The following is a 22,034-nucleotide window of genomic DNA, read 5'->3' on the forward strand; positions in this document are numbered from 1 at the left end:
ATTTCATACCACCCTCAGACCGGGGACAAGACAGGCCCCCTACCCTGAACCCCAGACATTAAAGGACCCTGCTCTGTCCCTCCTCTAGCCGTGCCTCTCCTCACAGGATGACGCACATGTGTAGCCAAAAGGATGTGCTCATTGGAGACTAGCCCCTGATTTAGACAACAGTTTGGATACCTAGGACCCCAGAAATCCCCATCCAAGTGGCCTGAAGCCCACTTCCTGACCCAGGTGGGCCTCTTCCCTGGGCCTGTGCTGCTGAGGGTGGACACACTGGGCTGGGGGGTGAGCAAGCCAGGCCTGAAGGGCGCCAAGGGGCAGCTGTTCGTGGGGGTCGTGAAAGGAATTTGAACACGTGCGCTGGGGAATCCACACCCTTGTGCTGTGGGGCGGACCTGGGGAGAGGAAGAGAAGAGGATGGGCCCGGGGGCGCCAAGGCAGGTTCTCTCTGCACCTCCACATCTGGGCTGGAACCCCAAGAACTTCAGATCAAACCTGGTCTCCCAGGTTGTTATAAAGTTGTCTTTGTCAAGGTAGCAAATAGAATATATACTATTTCCACTTCACTGATTTGATTTATCATTTTAAATATTTAGGAACGAGGGCCTCCATGAGGTGTGGTCTCCGTCCCTCAAGTATCAGGGGCAACCTGGAGCACCTACAGCGCACAAACAATATGCTAGGCCCTGGGGTCAGTGGGGAACTAGCCCACCTCCAGCAGGTAATGCCGGCCACCTCGCCCTTAAGTGTAGGAGTCTGATCTGACTGAGGAGCAGGCGGTGTCCTCACCGGGTCGCATGCTCCCACTATGGGCCCTGTGCGGCTCAGCCATCCATGGGGATGGTTTTATCTCGCTGTGTGAGGGGTCACATTCTGCTTCGGGGCGCCTTCAGTGCTGTTCCAGAGAATAGCAGGGCCCTGTAACAGGAGGAGAGGCTGAACAAGGTGGCAGAGGCCCCGTAGCTGGGCTTATGGCCCCATCCTCTTCCCGCTCTAATTATTCCTCACAACCAGCCCGCAAGGGGGTACGATCACCTTCCCATCTGCAGGTGAAGTCACCTGTCCCCAGTGGCATGCTCAGCGTAAGCACCCCCATCCTCTGACTGTCCGACCAGGGCCCCTTCAGGGGTCAGCTGAGTGTCAAGAGCAAGTGCCCAGAGCAGGGTCAGGGGCTGGAGCGGGCAGAAGCTGGGAGCGGCTGAGAGAGGCCCCAGTCACTCCTGTTTCACCCCCAGGACCTTTAGTGCCCAGCGCAGTCGTGGCACAGAGAGAGCATGCCCTGAGACACGTGGCTGGTGAAGGGACGACAGCTGTGGGACCCGGGCGGGAAGGCTCCCCCAGACGCCCTCAGCCAAGTCTCTCCTGTTTCCCCAGCCTCCTTCTATGTCTGGCTTCCCTACTCTGTGCCCTCTGCCCTCCAGCATTTAGGGCCTCTGCTCAGTCTCCCAGAATACACCAGCTCCCGCCCACCACAGGGCCTTTACAGGTGCCCTTCTCTCTGCCTAGATCACCCTCCTGGTCCCGGTGGCTCTTCCTCCCTTTCCCTGAGCAGGTCAAGTCCATATTATCACGTGTCTTTCAGAGCATCAAAGCCCTCTGCTCAGGGCTTCCCTGGTGGCGCAGTGGTTGAGAGTCCGCCTGCCGATGCAGGGGACACGGGTTTGTGCCCTGATCCGGGAAGATCCCACATGCCGCGGAGTGGCTGGGCCCCCCGTGAGCCATGGCCGCTGAGCCTGCGCGTCCGGAGCCTGTGCTCTGCAACGGGAGAGGCCACAGCAGTGAGAGGCCCGCGTACCGCAAAAAAAAAAAAAAAAAAAAAAGCCCTCTGCTGTCTAGTTGCCCCACGTGTGATGAATTAAAGATGTGGGCAGTGATCCATCCAGTGCAACTCTCCTCCGCTGGCTGCAAACTCCGCGAGAGCAGCCACTGGGTCCTGGTCACCTGTCTCCCCAGCATCATAGTTCATGCACAAGAAACACAAAATGCATGATTGAGGGAATGAGATCTGAGCTGAGCCTGTGACTGCAGCCTGGAACCTCCCCCAGCCCCACCCATCAACCTCTCCCATCCCCAGACTCAACCTGAGGTCCTCCTCTGGGTTCCCGTCCCAAGTTCATGCCTCTGGAGTCCTTATCATTCTAGGTGGTCTGTGTAGATGGTCTGTGTCTCCGCCTGCCTCCCCATCCAGACCGGAGACTGTGAAGGTGGGATTCCCTCTAGGGCCCCAGTGTCCACCCCAGGGCAGGACCAGGGATGGACAGTAAGCGTGTGTTGAATGAATAAAAGAGGGGCTTTTGAGAGAAGGGAGGCATCAGGCTCTACTCAGAGGCAATGGCTCTGGCCCTTTGCTCTGCAGGCTGAGCTGTGGTGCCTATTCTCCCCAACACACACACACACACACACACACACACACACACGTCTATGGCACAGATTTGGCTGCAGCCTTTAGAGGTCCTGGGGGAAGATACAGGAAACAAGGTGGCACCTGGGAGCTGAGGAGCTGGGAGTAGGGCTGTCAGGGTAAGAGCATCAGTGAACTGGGTCCTCCTCTCTCCTCTGAGAAGAAGCAGGCAGTGGCATACCTGAGACTGCTGTCTGGTGGTCTGGCTTCTATCGTGGCTGTGGAGTTGGTAGTATCTTAGAGGCACTGGTGGAGTGATGGCTTCTAACTCATCCCCACCTCCTTGAGGTCTGACATCTTAAAATTCATGGAACCACAGTACCTCGGGGAGGCAGGGACTCTCCTAGGCACTTACTGATAACCTGCTATGGCAGGAACAGGGTTTATTATTGTGTGCATACTTATTTGCAACCATTTACACACATACACACAAACACACACACACACACGAGAATTTTATCTTTACCCACCCAGCTTCCCCCCTTCCCTGCCCTCTAAACGAGAATGTTATCTTTGCAAGATGGTTTCTCATGTGTATGTGAGCCCGCTTACAAAGCAGAGCCAGGAGAATTGACAATAGGGAGAAAACCAAAGGTGAAACCAAGACTGAGGTGATGGTTCTACATGATGCAAGCGGGGGGAGGAAAGGAGACAGAACAGCTCTGCAAGCTGCGGGCTGGAGAGATCTGCAAGCTTCAGCTTGTGAGAGGCTCTGCAATTTCCCGAAAGTGAGGAATGGGGCCTTGAGAAATTGTGGGAGCACAAACCACCTCCCCGGAGTCTTCTTCAGAAAATGAGAGTAAAATAGGAATTCCTTTTTAAATGACTGTTGGTCACCAGACTGTTTCTTTGGGTACAACACTGAATTGAGACTGGGCCCCATGGAACTCCAGTTACGATCAGGTCACGGCATCATGAAGGATGCAGATGTTTCTCAAGGGCAGAGGTGGGGCTCTGGGTGTCATCCCTGGGGCCCAGGACCTGGCCTGTGCAGGGGAGACACTTCAAAAATAAGTGCTGAACCGAAGAAGAGTCTTTACTTGTAGGAGTTCATTTTATTGTCAGAGAGATTGCAGAACAAAAGTAATGAACAAAAGACTATCTTATTTTTTTTAAGGTTGTCACATTTTTTTTAATTTTTATTGGAGTATAGTTGCTTTACAACGTTGTGTGAGTTTCTACTGTACAGCAAAGTGAATCAGCTATACGTATACCTATATCCCCTCTTTTTTGGATTTCCTTCCCGTATAGGTCCACACAGAGCACTGAGTAGAGTTCCCTGTTCTATACAGTAGGTTCTCAGCAGTTATCTATTTTATACATAGTATCAGTAGTGTATATATGTCAGTCCCAATCTCCCAATTCATCCCACTCTGCCCTTACCCCCTTGGTATCCATACATTTGTTCTCTACGTCTGTGTCTCTATTTCCGCTTTGTAAGTAAGATCATCTGTACCAATTTTTTCAGATTCCACACATATGGATTAATATACAATATTTGTTTTTCTCTTTCTGACTTACTTCACTCTGTATGACAGTCTCTAGGTCCATCTACGTCTCTACAAATGACCCAATTTCATTCCTTTTTGTGGCTGAGTAATATTCCATTGTATATATGCACCACATCTTCTTTATCCATTCCTCTGTTGCTGGACATTTAGGTTGTTTCCATGTCCTGGCTATTGTAAATAGTGCTGCAATGAACATTGGGGTGCATGGAGAGATATACCATGTTCTTGGATTGGAAGCATTAATATTGTGAAAATGACTATACTACCCAAAGCAATCTACAGATTCAATGCAATCCCTATCAAATTACCAATGGAGTTTTTCACAGAACTAGAACAAAAAAATTTACAATTTGTATGGAAACACAAAAGACCTCGAATAGCAAAAGAAATCTTGAGGGGGAAAAAAAAAAAGGGAGCTGGAGGAATCAGCCTCCCTGACTTCAGACTACACTACAAAGCTACAGTAATCAAGACAGTATGGCACTGGCACAAAAACAGAAATATAGATCAACGGAACAGGATAGAAAGCCCAGAGGTAAACCCACCCACCTATGTTCACCTAGTCTATGACAAAGGAAGCCAGAATATACAGTGGAGCAAAGACAGCCTCTTCAATAAGTGGTGCTGGGAAAACTGGACAGCTACATGCAAAAGAATGAAATTAGAACGCTTCCTAACACCATGCACAAAAATAAGCTCAAAATGGATTAAAGACCTAAATGTAAGGCCAGACACTATAAAACTCTTAGAGGAAAACATAGGCAGAACACTCTTTGACATAAATTACAGGAAGATCTTTTTTGACCCACCTCCTAGAGTAATGAAAATAAAAACAAAAATAAACAAATGGGAACTAATTAAACTTAAACTTTCCTTGCACAGCAAAGGAAACCATAAACAAGGCAAAAAGACAACCCTTAGAATGGGAGAAAATATTTGCAAATGAAGCAACTGACAAAGGATTAATCTCCAGAATATACAAGCAGCTCATGCAGCTCAATATCAAAAAAACAAACAACCCAATCAAAAAATGGGCAGAAGACCTAAATAGACATTTCTCCAAAGAAGACATACAGATGGGCAACAAAAACATGAAAAAATGCTCAACATCACTAAGTATTAGAGAAATACAAATCAAAGCTACAATGAGGTATCACCTCACACAGGTCAGATTGGCCATCATCAAAAAATCTACAAACAACAAATGCTGGAGAGGGTGTGGAGAAAAGGGAACCCTCTTGCACTGTTGGTGGGAATGTAAATTGATACAGCCACTATGGAAAACAGTATGGAACTAAAAATAGAATTACCATATGACCCAGCAATCCCACTCCTGGACATTTATCCAGAGAAAACCATAATTCAAAACGACTATCTTAAGGAGAGTGATCAAGTTAGCATTTATTGGGTGCCTCACTGAGAGTCAGGCAACAGTCTGGTCAGTGGGCGTCACCTCCCCCATCCCACAGAGGAGGAAATAGACTCAGAGAGGGGAAGAGACTCACCCAAGGTCACACAGCTGGGCAGTGAGGAGCTGGGTGCAAACCCCACCTGCCTGGCTCCCCCTGCATGCTCTTTCCACTCACCACCCTGAGCAGAGGAGAGGGAGGCAATGTGCAGCTATGGGGGACCTGGGCAGGAGTCGGGGCGGGGCAGGGGGAGGTCACATGTGAGCTGGAGTTTGAAGGAGGCTAAGCATTCTGACGGACAGAGGGGATAGGACACTGCTGTGGGCGAGGGAGGGATGTTCCAGGTGAAAGAAGCAGCATGAGGAACAACCAGGAAGTGGGGAAGCCCAGAGCATCTTTGGAGCATAGAGAAAAGTGGGGTTTGGTAAGATCAGTAAGGGGAGATAGAACAGGAAGGGCAGGGTGGTCCTTGGCCAGAAAGTCCCTCCAAGGTCACAGCTTTGCACAAATCTTCCAGCCCCCTGGAGTCAACTGTGTGAACTCAGTTTGGATGTGAATGCTTAGGCCTGTTTTTTTCAGCCCTTCTGACTGGGGTTATTTCCCTGCCCTATCACTAGCCATCTGCCAGCCCTCCCTTGGGGCCCTGACCTCTCCCATAGGCCCAGCTCTGCGCATCCAGGTTCAGCAGGCCCTGTAGACTCCATCTGCCCGCGCTGAGCCCGTCACCCAGCCTCCTCAGGCTGCGCCCCATGGACGGCTCTGAGCCGAGTCACGGCTGGGTTCAGTGACGAGAGGGGCTATTTGAAGTACCCACCCCTCCTGCCTATTGTCCAGATTAAAGCCACATCTCCCTAAAGCACCGGCAGAACAAGTCACTCCCCTGCTACAGTCCACCAATGGCTTGCCATCCCAACGTCCATGGCCTTTAAAGCCACACATGCTCCACCGCCTCCCAACATTGCCACTTCAACCCTGTTATTCTCACAGTTTTCGGGCTGTGCAGCTGTTGGTTTAGCACTCACTCCTAAGCCACCCACCAGCCGTCAGGCACGGGCCAAGGCTGAAACACTGCTTCCACCTGACCACACCCCTAGGCTCCCCATCATCTACTGTCACCCAGACACATCACCAGTGTCCCTGTGTTTGTCTGTGGCCTGGGCTCTCTCCTAGGAGTCAGGCCTTGTGCTTTCCTTTAGAGCATCTGCCGGGCATAGCCGTCTCTCTCTCTCTGGGAACCCAGCCCAGGGCCCTCCGTCTCTGTCTGCCAATTGGGGAGAGTGTCACCATCAGCTCAGGGGCCACACTCAGCATCTCTGGGAGGGGGAGGGTTTCTGGCTGGCTGGTAGCCACCCACCTGCCAGACGCCTGGGTCTCTACCATGAGCGTGGGGAGCCACGGGGGAAGCATTGCTGCTGCCAGAGAAGCCCTTCTGAAATGCAGATTCCCCGTGAAAGGAAGCACATAACACACTCAGCGTTCTCCGGCCTCCCTCCCAATCACCTGGATGCTGAGTCCTGGAGTCAGGACTTGTCACTGGGGTCAGGTGCTCATGTCACCGACAGCACAGGCTCTGGATTCAGCCGGGCCTGAGCTCGAGTCCTCTTGTGCCCTGGGTGACCTGGAACATGTCCCTTGATTGCTCTGGACCTCAGCCTCCCATCTGTTCTTGGGGCAAAAGATGCGAAGGAAAAGATGGGGTGAAAAATGGCCACCTTGGAGGGTGGAGGAGAGGATTGGATGAGATGAGTTCTGTAAGTGCTTGGCCCCATGCCTGTGTGTAGATCTCGGCACGTATCAGCTGTCGTAGCTGTCACTGTCATAGAAGCAGCAGGGCAGGGTGGTGACAGGCTCGGTGCCAGGAGTCAGCCTGGCTGGGTGTGAATCTGGGCTCTACCCCTCCCCAGTGTGTGACTGGGAAAGCTTCTTAACTGTGCTGGGCCTCAGTTTCTGCATCTGTAAGATGGGGAGGATGGTGGTGCCTTCCTCGCAGGGCTGTTGTGAGAATTCAGTGAGTTCCTGTGGTTAAAGCACTTGCTCACAGTGCCTCCATGTGAGCCCTTTCCACCGTGTTCACAGTGGCTGCTTCTGGGTCTGTCAGCTTCACCCCACCCAAGCTCACCAAAGGCAGGGCCAGTGTCTCCATTCGGGTAACCAGCTCATCCCGTTTTACCTGGGACTGTCCCAATTTCAGCACTGAAAGTCCTGCATCTCAGGAAGCCCTCAGGACCCAGCAAACCAGGACAGTTGGTCACCCTAGTCTCCATTTGTGCATCCCCTGACCCCCAGCTTTGTCCATCCGATTCCAGCTCACCTTCACCTCCTCAGAGAGGCTGGGCCTGACCCAAGACATATGTCCCCCACCTGGTCCCTCTGTCACTTGTCACATTAATGTCTCCACTTTTTTCCCATCCTCCCCCCGAGCCTCCAGAGGGGAAGTTCTCTGGAACCAGGGGTCCTGTTCTCCCTCCTCCACAGGATCCCCAGCACCCAGTTAAGGTCTGGCATGTAACTGGTACTCAATACATAAGTAAATGTCATTCATTTATTAAGCACATGCTATATGCCAGGCCCTGTCCTAGGCACTGGGGACACTCCTCTGAGCAGGACAGATTCAAAGCCCTGGGAAGGGGGCATGGGCAGTGAGCAGAGCAGGGCAGACAGTCCAACGTGGGTGCATCAGGGGCCCTCCCAGGGGAAGTGGTGTCTCAGCTGGGGTCAGGAGGACGAGCAGGGGTACACAGGCTACAGGAGGGGAAGAGGCTCCCGGCAGAGCCACCGGCGGAGCAAAGGCTGGGAGGAGAGAGGAGGTAAAAGGATCCAGCAGTCAGTGTCCCTGAAAATTCCAGAAATAGAGCCACCCAAAGGCTGTGCATGGCCAGAGCCATTTCACCCAGGAGGGAGCCAGGTCTGGAGAGGTTAACGGGCCTGCCCGGGTCACCCAGGGGTCAGTGATAGGATCGCTGGTCTGGGAGCTCACTGCCCCGGACCCCTGGCCAGCCTTCGGCCTTGGGTCTTTCTCTGCATCCCGGTCCACCCAGCCGCTGTCAGGCTGATCTTTTTTCCTCTTCTCCAGCAATTCCTCTTTCACCTTCCACCTTGGTGGCTGAGGCAATTTCTCAATATCCAGCCAAAGGGGTAATACTTATTGGATTTGATTTAAGTAATAAAACACTTGCTGGCCCAGCCATTCGGGTGGGAGAGCTGGGAAGAGCGGGGCCGGCTGCAGACACACGCATCAGTCTTGCTGCTGTCCCAACATGAGACCCCAGAGGTGCTGACTGGGGGCTTGGGGCCAGCGGCCCTGCGGGTGGACCCCCTATTTCCAGGCTGCACGAGCCTGGGGACATCTCTTCACCCCTGAGAGCCTCAGCTTGCTTCCGTGTAAAGTGGGGCACCACCATGTACCCCGCAGAAGTTGTCGTGAGGACCGGAGATGCTGAGAAGCCTGAGAATGGTGTGTGAATTGTCATCTTCCCAGAGCCCCTGGGGTTCCCAGTCCTGACAGGCAGGGGCACTGCGGCCGCAGCTGTCTTGGTCCTGCCCCCTTCACAGACAGGGCCCTCACCACCTCCCGAGCCAAACAGCACACCTCAGGGTGGTTCTGTGTGGAAAGAAACGGATCAACACACCTGTCCAAGTTCTCCAGGCCCCAGGACAGGCCCTGCCCATCCTCTGAGCCCCTGCCCTGCATGTCGGGCACTGGGCGGAGACCCAGGTTCGAATTCCTGGCCCTGCATCCCCGTCCCACCCCCCCAGAGCTGCTTCCCCCTCAGGTCTCACCCTCCTCATTGTACAGTGGGGTCATTGCCCCTGCATCTCGGGCTTGCTGGGGGACTCGGACATAAAGGATGCCAGCTGTGCTGCCCCGTGTTCCGCGATTGCCGTCATCCTTGTTAACTTTTTCCCCACCTTCTCCTCTGCAGGTTCTCTCCTTAGGGAGAAGGTCCCTGTTCTTATTTTCCTCCCATCTGGACTCTGAGTCCCCCTCAACAGGGTTTAATCCCCTTTTCCAGCCTGAGGTTCATTCTTGTCTATTTGTTATTCAATCTAGAGCACTACCGTAGAGATCATCTGGTCCCATTCCATCATTGTCAGGTGGGGAAACAGAGTCCTAGCAGGTCACTCAGAGACTCCGAGCTGAGATTAGAGCCAGGGAAACTCAGTTGAGCCCAGGGCTGTCCACCTCTCCAGGCGACCCCCTTTGGATGCGCCCTCCTCTGAGACCCACCACTGGGGACTCCACATGCAGCCTCTCCCAGATCAGGAGAGGGCAGGTCCGCACAGCAGCCTCCGGGTTTCTCCATCTGTGAATCAGTCACAATAATCCCTGCCTCTCAGAGGTGCTGGGAGGCGAGCCTTGCTTGGAATTGTCCCAGTCAAGGAACACTGCCTGCCTAGATACGGAAAATTCAGGAATGGGTTGAGGGGTCAGGCATGGTGTCTTCGAGGGAGCTAATGAATAAATCACAAGTCATTCAGAGGTGTCTGAAGCTCATCCACCTTCCCTGGACTGACCTTCCTCTCTCATGCTCTCCATCCCTCCAGCAGAGTGCAGGTGAGGAATAAATAAACAGCAGCTTCCCCACCCCACCACCCGACACACATATCAGCTTCCGTGCAGACCTCACTCACCGGACTGGCAGGGCCAGAAGCGGGAACCCCAGCCAACCTCCCCTCTGGGACCGACCACAATCCTAATACCAACAGCTACTGCTTACTGAGCACCTACTATGTTCCGTGCATCATCTTGTTTCTGTCTCACAAGAAGAAGTGAGTTAAGCACTGTAATTAGCCTCAATTTACAGAATTGTAAGAGGGCCAGACAGTGGCACAGAGGAGCAAAGACAGACTGAGTCAAACTGGCATGAGTTTGAATTCCAGCTCTAGCCCTTGACCGTTGTGAGGCCTTGAGCAAGTTATTTTAGCCTCAGTTTCCCCATCTCTAAGACGGGGAGTAACAATCTCACTGGGTTCTTTTGAGGATCCCACGAACAAGTGGGTCAGGGTCTGGCGTGTAGTAATTATTCAGCACATGGTGGCCTTGTTTATTCATATTATCGTTGTTGCATTACTCCTGTGTTCTTTCTTTCCCCTGTGCCACCCTGGCTGCCTGTGCTGGGAGAACTGGGAAGCTGAAACCAACCAGAAAAAGAGCATGAACTTCAAGTGGCTACAGAGAGTTAAGACTTCCCTGCTGGGGTCAACACACACACGCACGCGTGCGCGCGCACGTGCACACCTGCGCTTTTCCTCCAGCAAGAAAAGGTAGGGTGAGGACGCCTTCCTGGTGGCAGCTCCTGGGCACTCTGCAGTTCCCGATGGTTGCAGGCCCCTGGTGTGCTGCCCTGTCTGGGCGGGGTCCCTATTTGCTGGCACTGAGCAGAAAGTAGATGAAGCCTGGGCAGACAGGAGGCTTGAGTGAGGCTCTTCCTCTTGAGATCCTGATTCCACTCCTGCTTTAAGAATCTATTCTCGACCTGCAGAATTGTCTCAGCACCCAGCACAGAGCCTGGCACAAAGGGGACATTCAGAAAATATTCATTAAATAAGTGAACAAATTCTAAGATTCTATAGTCCTATGTACCTGAGACTCTAATTCTAACACTCTGTGGTTCTGTGGTTCAAGAATCTTAAACTGCTAGTACTTTTAACTAAGGATCCCAGGCTCAAATGCCAAGAAGAGGCAGGCAGAGAATGTGTGTGAGTGAAACGGGCCAGATGTGAGTGCCAACATACACACTGTGTGAGGGGCAGCCTGGGAGGGTCTGGGGAGCCCAGTCCCATCATAGCTATGACCCGTATGAGCCCAGTGTGGCCAGATCTTCCGATTTTTCAGGGCAAGGCAGACGGCTGGATGTTTTTGCCTTTTCTCTTTCTACCTTTTTGTTGCTGTTGTTGTTGAATAGTCTCATTTTTTTTAACTGCCATGTTTTTAAAGATAATAATAGGAGAAACTGTGTGTGGGGTTTATGGGAACTCTCTGGACCATCTTTGCAACTTTTCTGCAAACCTAAATCTGTTCTAAAAGAAAAAATTTTATTAAAGAGGACAAAAACACCACGAGGGCCAAAAGAAATAGAACTGTGAGCTGAATCAGCCCCCCGGGCAACTGTTTGCAAACTCTGTGCTCGATAGCAGTGAAACTAGGCACTAAGCTTGACGTCAAGGCCCAGGGTCTGAACAGCTTACACACTTCCACCTCCTGGCCAGGCCAGGGAGGCAAAGCCCACACCTAGAGACGGAGGCTGGAGAAGTGGGGGGAGAGGCAGAGAAGAGCAGGTGAGGGGCAGTGTGGGGCTGGAGCGGGGGATTCTGGGTAGATACATTAAGTTGAGAGGCCTGGAGGATGTAGAGAAAAGGGGACCCTTGTGTACTGTTACTGGAAATGTCAACTAGTACAGCCATTATAGAAAACAGTTTGGAGCTTCCTCAGAAAGTTGAAAATAGAGCTACCGTATGATCCAGCAATCCTACCTCTGGGCGTGGATCCAGGTCCAAAGCCGGACTCTGCTCCCTACTAGCTGGTGGCCTCAGGAGAGTCACTTCCCTTCTTCAGGCCTCAATTTCCTGATCTGTAATGTGGAGATAATGATTGCTTGGCCTCAGCTCATGACCCCAGAAGCTACCTGGTCCACCACGCCAGGGCAGAAGGCACAGTTCCTCAGGCCCAGTGCAGCAGGGCTCCCACAGGCAGGCCTGGCCGGCACCGCAGCCTGGCACGGCCGAGCCTCTGCGTCCAGCCCTGCTGACAGCTGGCCACTCTCACTGGTGACACGGCCCATCGTTCCTGGCATCTCAGCTCTGAGGCTTCTCTCCTTCTCTGTTCTGGGCCTTGCTTCCCTTTCAGAGTCGGGCTCTGCTCCTTGATTGCAGCTTGTTTTAGGCAGAAACTTTTGTTGCAAGGGGCAGAGCACGAAGAGTTAAAGCAACAGGTATAGGACTTGTTGGCCCACAGAACTGGAACATACAGTGCATGGAACTGGTTTTACAGGGTTGGCTGGAGGCAAAAGCTTTACCTGCTTCCTCCCTTCTCTTCGCTCCGCTTCCCTCTGTGTCGACGTCCTTCTCAGACAGGCCTTCTCCCCACTGAGGGGAAAATGACCACCAGCGATTCCAGGCTTAGATGGTCCTTACAGCTTGTGACCCCAGAGGAAGAGGGCCCATCTCCCTCCCAGTGTCCATATCAGAGGATCCTGTTAATAAGAGAGAAGGGAAGGGTCTGGACAAACCCCTCAGAGCTCCTCGCAACGAGCTGATGCACCCTTCACTTCACAGGACCCGGGGAGAATGAGGGTCTGTCTCCCTGATAGGACTGTAGCCCCCACTCCCCAGCCCAAGAAGGTAAACTGTGAGGTCCATGGGGTCAGCAGAGGAAGGGGTGGGCTAGATCAAAGGGCTCAGAAGACAGCGGAAAGTTTGGAAAAGGAGAATCTGCTCCCAGGCTCTCTGATCAAAAACTGGAAGGAGGGCTTCCCTGGTGGCGCAGTGGTTGAGAGTCCGCCTGCCGATGCAGGGGACACGGTTTCGTGCCCCAGTCCGGGAAGATCCCACATGCCGCAGAGCGGCTGGGCCCGTGAGCCATGGCCGCTGAGCCTGCGCGTCCGGAGCCTGTGCTCCGCAACGCGAGAGGCCACAGCAGTGAGAGGACTGCATATCGCAAAAAAAACCAAAAAAACAAAAACTGGAAGCAAAGGCATGACTGGAAGGACTGGAGGACTCGACCTCCCATCACAGTCCTCAGGGCCCCTGGAAGAGGTAATGTCCCTGGCCTTCTCCTGGGCTCTGGGCCTGGCCAAGCTGCCTCCTGCGTCTGGGGGTGAATGAGTAAACAACAGGAAGGCAGATGCCTTAGAATAACCCAGGATTTGGGGAAGAAAACATCAGCAAGCAAATCACAAGAGGAACAAATCAGCAGGGACCTCCAGTCAGATGAATTCATTTGTTCGGCCAATCACGTGTTGAGTTCTGCCATGAGCTACTATTAAGACACAGTGGGGCTGGCATTGGTGCTGCTTCCAGATTCCCAATGACCCTGGGCCTCTAGGAGTCTCCCCACGTCCCCCACTATGGGGCACGTCCTTCCCAATACACAAAGGACAAAATGGCCTTGCATTGGATGGGAGCCTTTCAAGGCGTGCAGGGAGCAGGGGACCACGCCTGACATGTCAGTGGTGCATTGAGACACTCGTGTCTCCAGGGCCCTGATGATGTCAAAATGTTATGACTTCCCTGGAAGAAATGATGAGTGGAACTGAGTGGAATTAAATATCGACCTGACTGGAGAGGCTGTTGCTCAGTGTGTAGCCATGGTGACAGCATCCCTGCTGACTCCCCACTCACCAAAGGGCACAGGGGCAGCCGGGAGAGAAGGAGCCTGTTGGACCCTCCTGGGCACACCCCTGAATTTCTGTCTCATTCAGTTTACTGAGGACCCAACTTTGTTCGCCCGTTCCCTCACTCATTCCATATATTTCCCTAGCGTCTATTTTGTTCTGAACACCACGACGTGTTCCCTGTCCTCAGAGACCCTATCGTCTAGCTGAGGAAGGAGACGTAAATAGATAAACAAATGAATATAGTCAGAAACTGGGATGCTTATTGTGAAGTGAGAGGATAAAACAACATGACGGAGAAGAAAATGGCGGCTTAATCTAGGGGGTCCAGGGAGGGCCTCCCTGAGGGAATATTTGAACTGAGACCAGAAGGGCCAGGAGTCAGACAAAAAGGGAAGAGGAAGAGCTTTCCTGGTGGCAGGAAATGCCAAGTGAAGGCCCTGAGGCAGGAAGGAGCTTGGGGCTTCCCAGGAACAGAGGCCGCTAGTGTGGTTAGAATGAGGCTGGAAACGGACAAGGACAGGCCAGGAGGGACTACATGTTCTAGTAGTGGCTTATCTCAGGGCAGTAGGGGCCGTGGGAGAGCTTTAAGCTGGATTGTGATGCCACCAGGCCGGTGTTTTTACAGCTCTTTTGTCTGCTCTGTGGAGCGTGGACTAGGGGAGGAGAGGGAAGGGAGAAGAGCGTTCCACAAAGAGGGAGCAGCGCGCAGGCAGGTCAGGCCTGAAGCAGCAGGACGTGTTCCAGGAACTGCGGGAGCCAGTGGGAGCATGGAGGGAGGGGAGGTGCTTGAGATGAGGGTGGGGTTGGGTGGGGCCCTGCCACAGAGGGCTTCACAGGTGTCTGTTCAGAGTATGGCTTTTAAATGGGGGGAGGTGACATGATTCAATTTTTTTAAGTTCCCCTTAAGCTCAGCCTTACTATGTCCAACAGCCACTGCTGACCAAGGTTTTAGGAGGCTGAGCTCCTATTGGATGGGAAGGGGGCGTGGCGGGAATCCTCAGAAAGAGGGGGGCGTTGGGGTCCTGGCTCTGTCCTTCTCAGCTGTGTGACCTTGGGTGAGCTCCTGAACCTCTCTGAGCCTCATCTCCCTCCTCAGGAAACAGGGTTGAGACCCCTCACTCCACAGGGCTTCCCTGAGGGCCTGACGAGCTCCTGTGTGTGGCTCAGTCCTCAGCGCTGTCACCCGTGGCATCATGAATCCATCTCCTCCCTGAGGAAGGGGCATCACAATATCCCTGGGAGGCAGAAGGGCCAGGAGTGTCTCTTCCATTTTCCAGATGAGGAAAACAAGGTCCAGGGATAGGAAATGACTTGCCCAAGGGTGGCGAGTGGCAGGCAGCACCCAGGAGACAGAGGCTGAGGATGGTGGGCGGTTAGAGTTGGCGCTCTCTGGAGCCCCATGGGCGTGGGTTCAAATCCCGTCTCCTAGTCACCAGCTCAGTGCCTTGATCAGGTAGCCCAACCCCTCTGGGTCTCAGTCACGTCATCCCCAGCCTGTCAGAGGTTCAGAGTGACTGAGGTCACCCCATGTGTGGAGCCCGGCGCAGGGAAGAAGCTGCTTAAACTGACAAAAAGGAAGAGCATCAGGGCGAGACGGAGACACTGCCTGGGAGAATCACTCTCCCCTCCTAGGGAGCAGGTGCCCCAAATCCCCCCACTTCTCTTCACCCACTTGGCTCCTGGCAGGATCCACTGTCATTTCTACACAGAGGTAACAGTAACAATAATTATACTAATCCCAATTCGCAGACCCTTCCTCCCAGCGGTGCTTTGCCAGCACCGGTTGCACTCCACCCACCTCCCCAGAAAGAGGGGCACTAAAGGCAGTCTTAGGGCAGGACATCCAACACCAACATGCTATGTGACCCTGAGCAGGGCCTTTCTCATCCTGGGCCTCAGTTTCCCCATCTGCACAAAGCAGGTATGGAAATCGATACCTTATAGAGGTAAAAAGTGTCAGTCACACTGGGCCACTAACCTCTGAGGCTGTTCAGAGGATGTGTGTGTGCGTTGGCCCCTCTGACCTTATCCCTCTCCCCTCTCCCCAGATCACAAAGCAACAGCCTCCATGACCTCCTGCCATTCCTCAAAGAGGCTATGCCTTTTCCAGCCTCAGGGCCTTTGCACTTGCTGTTTCTTCTGCTTCTGCTCCCCTCAGGTGTCACCAGGTTTGTCCCTTCACTTCATTCAGGTCTCAACTCAGACATCCCTTAGAGTATCACCCACCCCAGCCTATCACTCCTTGACCCCCTGAATTTGTCCCCCACAAACTTCATGTGTTCAAATCCTAACCCCCTAGCACCTCTAAAGAGGTGATTCAGTTAAAATGAAGCCCTCCAATCCAGGAAGAGATTAGGACACACAGAGAGACACCAGGGATGTGTGTACACAGAGGAAGACACAGCAAGAAGGTGGCTGTCTGCAAGCCAAGGAGAGAGGCCTCAAAGAAACTAGATCTGCCAACACCCTGATTTTAGACTTCTAGCCTCTATAACTGTGAGAAAACAGATTTCTGTTGCTTAAGCCACCCAGTCTGTGGTATTTTGCAAACTAATACAGCCCTCAACCCTATTTTATTTTTCTGTGTAGCACTTATCAGCTCTGACATTATTTATATATACATATTTCTTTATTGTTTGTCCCCTCCTCACCCCATACAATAGGAACTCCACGAGGTCAGACACTTGGCTGGTTCTGTTTCCGGGAATCGTAGGCACATAGTAGGTCCTCAGTAAATGAAGAAGTTGGAGCCGGACACCCCTGAGTTCAAGTTCTAGCCCCGTCACTCCCTTACACTGTAACCTTGGACTGGATCCTTGACCTCTCCTCCTTTACAGAGGAGCCCAAGGTGTCTCCTCTGTAAAATGGACCTAATAATCGTGCCAGACTCAGAAGGGGGTGTGACACTATGGAGGATTGATGCAGGCAAGTTGCCTAGTGCAGTGCCTGGTGCGTAATATATGCTCCAGAAATAAGAGATAAGTTGTTGCTGTTCTCTTAACAGTAGTAAGTCCATTCATTCATTCATTCATTCCATAAACACATACTGACACTTTTTCTGCTGCCAGATGCTGGGGACATGGAAAATCAGGCTTGGCTTCTGACTTAGAGGTGCTCCCAGGTTAGTGGGGGAGACAGACCAGGGGATCGGCAATGAGGGTCCATGAGCAGAGACAGAAACAGGCTCCTCAGGGAAGGTTCACAGAGAAGATGGTGTTGCGATTGGGTCTTGAGGAGTGAGTATGAGCTCGCCAGGCCAATAGGGAGGAGAAGGGCATCCAGGCAGAGGAAAGGGCAGGTGCAAAAGCAGGGGCAGGCCCTTGCCTGGTGTGTACCTGTGCCTCTGCGTGGCTGGTGCAGGGCCAAGGAGTTTGCAACGTGATCCAAGGACACCATGGAGCCTGGGAAGGATTGATAGCAGGAGGGAACCAGTCAATTTTGTGCTGTGGAGGATCATTGCAGGGCAGAGTAGAGGGCAGGCTGGAGTGGAGGTACTGGAGGGCAGAGAGGGTGTCAGTGCATAGAGCTGGAGCATGGCGGTGGGGGGTGGGGGCAGTCAGCCAGAAGACCAGAGAGGAGCCCAGTGGTGAAGATGGGCCCCAGGTCAGCTCTGGAGAAGCATCCAGGCCAAGGGGCTTGATGTGGAAGTGCCTGAGCTGCAGGATGGGTCTCCCGGCTAAGCAGAGCTGGACTGACAGGTAGGGCTCCATGGCTTTGGGGTCAGAGAGCTGAGGTGGGTCAATCAGGATGTCACCTTCATAGTTCACAGGGAGTCAGGAAGGAACATTCTGTCAACCAGAACAGGAAACTTGACAGGACTAGAGAAGTTTCTTTCCACAAGAAATCCAAAGGGAAATTTGTTTCCATGACACATGTTTTCAGGAGCCCATGTGATTGTTTTTGCACTGGAAAGCCATGAATGGAAAATTCCACCTGCTGAGACAGACACTTCCTCCTCCAGGCACTAAACAATAGAGGAAGCTTCTGTCCTGAGTTTACTGGTGCCTGAAACCCTACCATTTGAGCTTCATTCCCAAGGCTCGAGGCTTTGTCCTTTGTTAAAACGCAAACAACTTCACAGAAGTCGTGTCTTCAGCACAGACTTATTTTCATTAATTCAACAAATATTTATTGACTTCTTGCTCTTAACCAGGCAGTACCTAGAGGCTGGGAACAAAGAGATTAGTTAAGACTTGTCCAGGTCCATACCTTTGTTTTTAAATGATTTAAGAAGACAATGTAGGTGATACAAACAAACTTTAACACTTCATGAAGCAGGAAGTCTTCTTTCCCAAGGGTCCAGAGAACTGCAAAACTGGGCAGAAGGCAGGAGGCATTTATAAGATAAAGAATAAGGAACAAGGAAGAGAAAACCAGAAAATGAATATAGAACAAGGACGAGAAAAGGAGAAAATAAATAAGGAACAAGGAAAAAGCATAAAGCCCAAAGCTGGCTTGGCCTCTGAGGATTGGCGTACTAGGTATACTGCATTTCTGGTCAAGTGGAGCATTTACAGGGACACAAAAGTTATCTGGGTTTCGTTATGCTGATGTGACACCTTCGGCAGGAGCAGCTCCATCTTGGGCCTAGAGATTTATTTCAACACCTTCCAGGAACTGGCAAGCTCTGTGTGTAGGGAGTGGGCGGGGGACAATAGAAAACTTGATCATAATGGTGCAGCAAACGGTGGTGGGAGCACCCAGCAGAGGTGACTCACTTCGTAGTTGCAAAAGGTGAAGTTTGAGCTGCGATCTAAAGGGTGAAGGGGGGTGGAGTGGGGATGGAGAATCCCAGCTCGGGGCACAGCCAGGGAGATGGATGGAGTCATGAGCCACGATGGTGGGGACTCCATGCCTCTCAGCAGCCTTGGACATGAGGCAGGACATTGGAGATGGGGCTGGAGCAGCAAAGAAGACTTCTCATTGATTGGATGTTATTATCCATCTCAGGTGGTGGCATCTGTCACAACCTTTGCTGGCCCCCACCCCCCCCAGCTTCCATCTCACCTCTTTCCAACAAGCCCACCACACTCTCCTTCAGGGAGCTGCCTCTTCCCACTCTCGGTCATGTGGTATGAATGACTCGCCCTCAGCTCCCGAGGTGGGGTCTGATTGGCTTAAGCCATCAGCCTACCCCCATCCTGCTGGTGCGTGATTGGTTCAGGGCAGGGCACATGACCCAGCTCAGGCCAACGAGAGGCGAGATGTTTGCTGGAGTTTCTGGGGGAAGGATCGCTCGCTCTCCTCTGGGGGAACTCGCAGAAGGGACCTGCGCTTTTCTTCTGGCTCCAGGGAGTGAGGGGCAGGAGGGGCCAGGGGTGAAGGCAACACTGGAGGAGAGAATGTCAGAGAGGTGGAGCCTGGCTGGACCTACCTTTGCTGGTTCGCTGAGCCAGCAAATTCCCACATTTGTTTAACCCGTTTATTGTTACCTTCAAGTGAAGAGTTCCTAACTGGGTCAGGGCATTTCTGGAGGACAGAATTGGATAGAGCTGGAAAAGAAGCAGGCAGGGGTGCTCCGACCAGGGGTGGGGTGGGGGTGGTCTAATCCCCTTTCTTTTTTATCCCATCTCCATGTACAGTACTTATGAGTCAAGATCTTTCCCCAGAAAATATTCCCTGACCCCTATCACTGCCCTAGCTCCTCGTTGTAAAGCCAAGGTGTCAGGAATCCTAGGTTCTATCCTAACCCAGCCAGTTGCCTGACTGTAGGGCTCAGGGTGAATCATACCCCCTCTCTGGTCCTCCATTTGTGATTCGCCCACCAGCCCCCAGACTGAGCTCTAGGGCAATGTCCAAGCAGCCCCAGAGCCCAGGGCAGGCCTGGCACAGAGCAGATGTCAGTTGGGTTGTTGACCAATTAATGTGCGAGCTGTACCTTCCTGCTCTAACCTCCTATGTCAGGGACCAGCTGCTGCTCCTCTGTTCACCCAGAATGCCTCCTGGAGACCAGCCCCATGTTAGAGCAGCAGGAAGAGATTTAGCATGCAACCTGCATGGTTCAGCTCACACAGAACCTCTAGTGCTGTTGAAGGCTCACTGAACCACAATTGGAGGAAGAAAAAATTCACCAAAACCTCAACCCTTTAGTTTCCATTTGCAGCTGACCTGGGCAGTCAAGCTCTAAGACCCTCTCCTCAGTCTGCTCATTGCAGGCAATGATGAAGAGCCCATGCCTGGCGACAAGATTCAAAGAGTGAAATAAATCAATGGGGGTCAGCCTAGGTTTATTCCTTTAAAACAGCAGAGCCACAGCTCTGCTCTGCTGGGTGGCATGGATTGCATCTCAGAGTGCGGGACATGTGTCTGTATTCACAGGCAGGATCAGAGAAGGAAGGAGTGGAGGGACCCACCTTCTTCCATGAGAAAGGATACAACCCCAAGGGCACTGAAGGGTGAGTCAGGGGTTCAATGGGATCCTATATATGTGTGACATGTGTGTGTGGTATGTAGCTCTTGTGTGAGATGTGAGGGTGCGGCATCAGTGAAAGTGCTAGAGGAAAAGGAGGAAGCAGCAGGAGATGATGTGAATTCCAAGGTAAGTATCTTGAACTTCGTCCTGTGAGCACTGTACCCCACCACACACACACGCACACGCACACGCACACACGCCAGAGGAATTTTTAAGGTGTGCCCAGCAGTACAAAAAGACATTACTTAGGCATAGGACATCCTCCCTCTGTTCCAGTTTTACTCTAATACACGGAAATATCCATTGCTTTGTATTTTATATTAAAACAATCATGGGTATAATATAGAAAGCAAAATGTGCATACTTTTGAAACATTAAATTGGAGAGTTCAAAGAGCGTGTGAGCTTGTGGTTAGGGGTCTAGATGAAGCACTGTCTACATTCAGACCTTTTGGTAATCTGGGTGTTCCCATCTCATGACGCCATTAGCAAGAAACCCCCAGTTTCTCCTCCGGGGTCGGGGGTGGGGGAGGTGGGGGGACGCGGCGGGTGGGGGGGAGGGGGGACGCGGCGGGTGGGGCTCTGTCCGCGGTGCTGAAGCAGGATTAAATCATTCCAACGGGTGAGTTCAGACCTTAAAGCTTCTGGTCTATTTCTATCTCTTGGAAGGGGATGAAGGGGGAAGGCTCAGAGAAGACTCTCAAGAAGTTGAGCAACCCTGAAGGCTAGGGAGTGAATATTCCTTACTACTTACCCTTCAGTTCAGGGGACAGAATCCTCAGAGCAAGGTAGAGATGGAGGTTAATGAGGAAAGCTGGAGGAACAAGATTAGAGGAATTGTGTGTGGCATTCACAGACTTCACGGAAAATATTTTCTTGAGTTTGGAGACTTTTTTTCACTTCTTAAGAACGATCCAGTGTTCTTGAAGAAGGAAAGATCCCCAATGACCTTCTCTTTGTGTGTGTGTGTGTGTGTGTGTGTGTACACATGGGTATGTATCTGACCGACTGCATGTAATAGATTCTGTGTGATGATACATCTCTCATATTAAACAATTGGCATCTCACAATTCAGTTACTTAAGAGGGAGAATCTAGGACAAATCTTTAGCTTGCATTTTATCCCAGTTCAAAAATGTGTGCATTCGGGCTTCCCTGGTGGCGCAGTGGTTGAGAGTCCGCCTGCCGATGCAGGGGACACGGGTTAATGCCCCGTCCGGGAGGATCCCACATGCCGCGGAGCGGCTAGGCCCGTGAGCCATGGCCGCTGAGCATGCGCGTCCGGAGCCTGTGTTCCGCAACAGGAGAGGCCATAGAAGTGAGAGGCCCGCGTACTGCAAAAAAAAAAAAAAAAAAAAAAAAAAAGTGTGCATTCCATGATCATTTTGAAATATATAGAAATATCGAATCACTATGCTTATAACAGGAACTAATATAGTGATATAGTGTTGTAGGTCAATTATACTTCAAAAACAAACAAACAAACAAACTCATAGCAAAAGAGATCAGGTTTGTGTTACCAGAGGCAGCGGGTGGGGTGAGGGGAAATTGGATGAAGTCAGTCAAAAGGTAGAAACTTCCAGTTATAAGATGAATAAGTACTAGGGATGTAATGTACAACATGATAAATATAATTAACACGGCTGTATGTTATATACAAAAGTTATTAAGAGAGTAAATCCTAAGTTCTCATCACAAGGAAACTTTTTTTTTCTATTTCTTTAATTCTGTATCATATGAGATGATCAATGTTCACTAAACTTATTGTGATAATCATTTCATGATGTATATAAGTCAAGTCATTATGCTGTACACCTTAAACTTATACACTGCTGTATGTCAATTATATCTCAATAAACTTGGAAGAAAAAAATTTAATAAAACATAAAAATTAATCAATTTTTAAATGTGTGCCTCCTAAGTTTTTTCAACTCCACCCATAGTTTTGTGGTCATAGCAACCAC

The sequence above is a fragment of the Delphinapterus leucas genome, chromosome 1 (assembly GCF_059928025.1).
Source record: "Delphinapterus leucas isolate spDelLeu-1000000601 "Yukka" chromosome 1, BTC_Dleu_Yukka2, whole genome shotgun sequence".
NCBI classification, from domain to species: domain Eukaryota; kingdom Metazoa; phylum Chordata; class Mammalia; order Artiodactyla; family Monodontidae; genus Delphinapterus; species Delphinapterus leucas.